A 6,000-nucleotide genomic window follows, 5' to 3' on the forward strand; every position below is an offset into this window, starting at 1 on the left:
TTTTTTTTTTTTTTTTTTTTTTTTAAGTGGCATTCTCGAAAGTTGTTTAATTTTATTTACGAACGTTTTTATTAGTAATAAATATACGTAACTTACGAATTAACTTACGTAACGAACTTCAATATTGATATATTTTTAATACCCCTATTAGGGGGTTCACCCCCTAGTCAATACCTCGCTCTTTACGCTAAAATTCAAATTTTGTTCCAATTCTTTAAAAATTACCCCTTAATCACAAAGGCCGTTAATTAGAATAAATAACTCTTATGAAATGACTAAAAAAACTTTAGCGTAAAGAGTGAGGTATTGACTAGGGGGCGAACCCAATCATATACATAATAATTGCTGTTCGTTTTAAGTTTTGATGTTGCTTCTTACTTTCAGCAGAAAAACTTGTTTTTTTTATTTTATTTCTGATTGTTTTTTAAATAATTATGGGAAATCTGGTGCCCCCTTCATAGCAATGTCCCATCCCCCATGAAAACTTCCTCCATGGAAAAATCCTCCCACGTGACCCCCGCTCAATGCCCCCCCCCACACACTACCAGAAAAAATCCTCCTTGAAAACCTCTGTATACTTCCCAATAGCCAATAGTATATGTAAACAGTGGGCAAAGCTCATAACTTGCAGCCCTTACCCCGGGGACTGTTTGGGATTGAATCATCCTCAAAGACACAGATCTCATGTTTTCGACCATGCTGAACAAAATGGCTATCTCAAAATTTTGATCGGGTGACTTTGGGAAAAAATGAGCATGGGAGGGCCTAGTTGCCCTCCATTTTCGTGTCACTTAAAAAAGACTCTAGAACTTTTAATTTCCGTTCAAATGAGCCCTCCTGCAATATTCTAGGACAACTGGGTCGATTTGATTACTCCTGGAAAAAAAACAACAAATAAACACGCATCCGTGATCTTTCTTCTAGCAAAAAATACAAAATTCCACATTTTTGCAGATAGGAGCTTGAATCCTCTGCAGTAGGGTTCTCTGATACGTTGAATCTGATGGTGTTATTTTCATTAAGGTTCTATGACTGTTAGGGGGTGTTTCCCCCTTTTGTCGAAAATGAGGCAAATTTTCTCAGGCTCCTACCTTCTGATGGATAAGACTAAACTTGATGAAATTTATATATGTGAAATCAGCATAAAAATCTGATTCTTTTGAGATATTTATTGGTATAAAAATTCTGTTTTTTAGAGTTTCGGTTACTATTGAGCCGGGTCGGTCGCTCCTTACTTACAGTTCGTTACCACGAACTCTTTGATGACCTAGGCATAAAACAAGTAGTCCGAGAAGCAATTGAAATCAGACTTAAGATTAACAATAATATTTCCTTGAATAGGGACTTGGGGGGATATACACTAAATGCTCTATACACAAATTTAATTAAAAATGATTTTACAAAATATTTTAAAAAACCAATAGACATTAACACAGAACCGGTCACAAAAAGACCTTTGAGGTTAGCTGCCAAAAAGGCTTGATTAGCAATAAGAACGTATTTTTAAAATATTTGTCCTTCATCTCATTGAATCGCCTTGTTTTACCTTACTGTTTTATCAATCCTGGAGGAACTTCGCTGAAGTAAGGATGCTGGCACTGCTTTGAAAAATTTTGCTTTTTAGTTTGATTGGTCACATATTGATATGAGTCTTTTTTATTTTATGTATTTTTGTCTTGCTGAGGACGGCTCTTGGACATAGGGCCGAAATATTAATTCAAATTATCTTCACTGTTTTACAAATAGAATTCCCTATTGTTCTTTGTGTTTTTGTTGTTTGTGATAGTTTGCGAACCGAAGAAGACTGAACGAATTATTGACTTGTCAGATTTTGTGAGCATTTTCCAAAACGGTGATATGTACAGATAATGTGGTAGAGCGACAGAGTTGAAAAGTTTCGAAAGAAGACGGCAGTTGAAGCGTAACTTATCCGTTACAAAGGAAGCGTATGATAACCCAACTCTACGTTTAATGTGAGCAATTAACAGTTGTTGCGTGTGCATTATTGACGAACCAACGGGAAGACCGAGGTAAATTATATGATCTACTGGCTTAATCCTACTGTTTTTTAGAGGAATATCCCCAGGTGACGCTTACTTCCAGGTGAAGAATACAACTTCCGACTTTTCAGCATTGAACTGAAGACGTAATTTTTCATACTCAGATTGTAGCGTTGCGAATATCTAACTTATGCGCTGGATAGTGCGGCTGATATTCAGAATGTCGTGTGCATAACATACGAGAGATAATCAATACCGGCAAAGATGAAAGATGTGGGAACAGCTACCTGTGCATCAAGTACTACATTATTGAAGAGTAAAGGGGAAGAAACAGCACCTTGACGGGTACCTATTTTGACGTTGACAACAATATAAGGGGTTGGTGCGTAGACTTGAGAGCCGTCAGCTTTAGATAATGGGTGAAGTATTAGGCGAATTGAATTGAAGTTATCAAGTATTTTGCAGTAGGTTGCATATGTTGCATCAAGACATGGCTAATTGTAGACAGAGAAAAGCCAAGACAGATAGTCTAACTAATTGAGAGGCAAATGTTTAAATGGCTGGGGCACGGGTAAAAGGCAGGAGTATGCATGACTCTCTTATTGGACACATACTTGTTTGTTAGTTTTTGGAAAGGCATGCCTGCCTAGAGCCTCAGGCATGCTGACCAAGAATTTAAAATTGACATAATACCGTTAGATTGCCTGTAATGAGAGGCAAACAAGGCACGCCCGCTTATGATCTTAAGAAGGTTGACCAAGATTTTAGAATTGACATAGGACCATAAATTTGCTTGAAATAACAGGCAAACAATCGTTTATACCCACCTTCATCTTTCAAATAATATCTATTCGTTGTCTAAGCTCAGCCACACATTCTGAAAAAATTTCAATTTTTCACAGATTTTTCGAATTTCTGGGTCACTTGCCCAAGACTCTGGGCGGGTGGGTGCCCCCAAGTATTGTCCCAAACTCCTCTCTCAATTTAGCACTTGTTCACGGATGCCCAACGTCTCCAATCACTTTCCCAATAGTATCTATTCATTGCCTCAGTTCAGTTCAGCAATCTGAGCCAATTTCCACTTTATCAAGTTTAGGGTCACTTGCCTGAGACTCTGGGCAGGGGAGGTGGCCACCTCCAAAAATTGTCCTAACTTCCACTCTCGCCTTAGAACTTATTCACCTAAAATTATTCACCTTATTCACCTATTATATACCTAAAACCGTCAACGGTTAGACTGTTTCCCTAGCCGTAACCATGCATGCGCTACACACATACCAACAATATTTTTTTTTTCATTTTCACATGGGGTCCCAATCTAGCCCATGTCCATCGCTTGGTGAAGTATGTCTCGAAGGGCTCATTCTACGTTTTGGTGCATGGAGTAGCATAGCGGCGTAAATGAAAGAATTGAACGCTTTACGAATATCGTGCCCTGCTAACACGAGAGTTTCACCTGATGCATCAGCATCCATCAATGCGTTCGCGATAATCGACAAAGTGTGGGCACAACCGAGACGTGCCTGGAATCCAAATTGGTAAGGTGGAACATAGCATTTTGCGTTCAGATGGTCAATGATCAGAAGTTCGAAAAGCTTACAAAAGGTATTAGCCACCGTTATAGGGCGGAAAGACGAGCACTGGGTGGCAAGTTTACCTTTTTTATCGGAATTGGAGTGATCCATCTCCAATCGAGAGAGAAGTTGGTAAAACTCCTTGGATAACAATCATCTGCATCAAAAGAGCAATATGGTTTACCAGCAGCTCGCTTCCATGCAGAATTTGAAGAGTGCTTACTTTATCGATGCCAACAAATGATATATGACGATATCTTGCGTTTTAGGCGTTGGATTGCTCGCAGTACGGAATCAACCGAAACAAAACATTGTCGGTTAGACAACTAGACAGAAATTTATCAAGCTTATCTTCATATTCGTACTGTTGGGTGGCATCTGACGGAGAGAATTAAGCAGATAAGTATAAATTCCACTCGGAACCAGGAATAGCTTAAGCAGATAGGCAGGTGCTAGGATGATACTTAGCTGTTAGTGTGCAACTACGAAATATTTGAAATAAATTAATTAAATCTAAAAAAATCAGTCGAATGAAGCGTATTTACATTGATGGATGCTGCAGTAGCTGCAATCTAGGACAGAGCGAGTCCTGACCCATAGTGCCTAAAATAAAAAATAAAAGTAAGAAAAACGCGTTCTCAAAGTAACGGCCTTGTGATTTGGACGCTGTTTCGGAAATGGTAGCTTTTGTTCAGATTCAACTCAATAATTCTTTGTAATTAAGATTTTTTTTTTGGGGGGGGGGGGGTTAACACCGAAAAGAGCCAAAAATTCCTCAGATATAACTATCGAAATAGTTATAGCCTGCCACTAAAATTGCCATTATTGTAAATTTTTAAAAGGATGAGGTACCTTAAAAATCATTTTGCGAGCCTCTGTTCAGTTTTGAAGTGTTCAAAACTGAACACTTCGTTCAGTTTTGTTACGTTAATTCGTTCAGTTAAGCCGAATATCTTCGGCTCAAACAGGAGAAATCAAATAGTTTTTCGAAAATTTCTAGGAAAGTAGCTTTTTCAGTTTTTTGCTTATCTTCATATTCGGACTATTGTGTGGCATCTGGGGAGGAGAATTAAGCAGAGAAGTATGAATTCCACTCGGAACCAGGAATAGCTTGAGCAGATAGGCAGGCGCTAGGATGATCTCTTGATACGTTTCTCCAGAAGGAAGGTTGGGACAGAGAAGCTTGCTGGGACATCTCTTCAACTATCTGACTCATTTGGATAGATAGTTCTCTTGCAAAATTTCTTTTGGTAGAAAGATGAATGTCAGAAACCCAGCCAGAGCGAGGACGGTCACACTGGAGCCACAAATAGTACCAAAATTTGGATTTTCTCTGAGGTTCAACTAGGCTCGGATTACTGGACCAATGCTTCGTGACACCCCTACTTATACGTTTAAGAGGTATAGCGGCTTTTTCTGCGCATAGAAGGGCATTACAAATTTGTGCAAGTAACACTCGTATTTCATTTGCATCAGCTTGTGGATTTCTCATAAGCAGCTGGAACAGAACATGAATTTTATGAAGGACAGAATTAGTAATTGTTGCGAAAAGATCACCTTGAATATTTTTCCAATCCCTGTAAAATTGGTCGTGAGACTGATGTGGTTTTGGGTTAGGAATAGACTGAGCAGAATGACAAGAAATAGATTCAGATATTGAAAGGTGGTCTGATAGTTGGAATTCACGTGAACAGGTGATACTTGGAGATTTGCAGAAGAAACGGCATGGGCAACGTTCGACGCGTTACTTGAATGGTATGTGTAACTGTAATCGAGATCCTTCGGCAAGATCCTAAGACAATCGTCAAAAATACGAGACAAAATAGAAGTACGTACTAACGAGGCGTCAGTTAAATTACAGTTAAAATCTCCTATAATAATACAACACTTATCTAACTAGCGAGTCTTTAAAAAGCAAGACCCTAGTTTCTCACACGCAGAAGTAAATACAAATTCCGATCGGTCATTGCGGTAATCTGTCTGGGAGAAAGAAGGTTAGAATAACATACTCTTCTACACGGACAGCAAGACAAAAATCACATAAATCGAAAATACTCGACCGGTACGAGCTCCTAACAAGCATCGCAATACCACCCAAAGGGCAGCCACTGGAAGCGGATCGTTTCGCGGGCACCGAGTAACTAGCAAAATTATTGTCAATTTTCAGAAGGCCTAAACTATGACTTGTCAAAAAATATTCTTGCAAGCACGAAACGTCACAGTTCGAAAGCGAACCTTTTATCACAGGAAGTTTGACTAAAAGTCTACCATTAATATATTTAGCGTTAAGCAAAATGGTAGTAATTTCACTTTTTATGATTTTACAGGCGAGCAAAATGAAAATAAAAAGGCACAATGAAAAATTCTTTCTCAGAAATCAGACTTTAATAAACTTGAAACTTTAAAGATTGATTCCTAGTGAACTT

The sequence above is a fragment of the Artemia sp. Qi Xiang Cuo genome, chromosome 10 (genome assembly GCF_049724085.1).
Source record: "Artemia sp. Qi Xiang Cuo chromosome 10, ASM4972408v1, whole genome shotgun sequence".
Lineage (NCBI taxonomy): Eukaryota > Metazoa > Arthropoda > Branchiopoda > Anostraca > Artemiidae > Artemia > Artemia sp. Qi Xiang Cuo.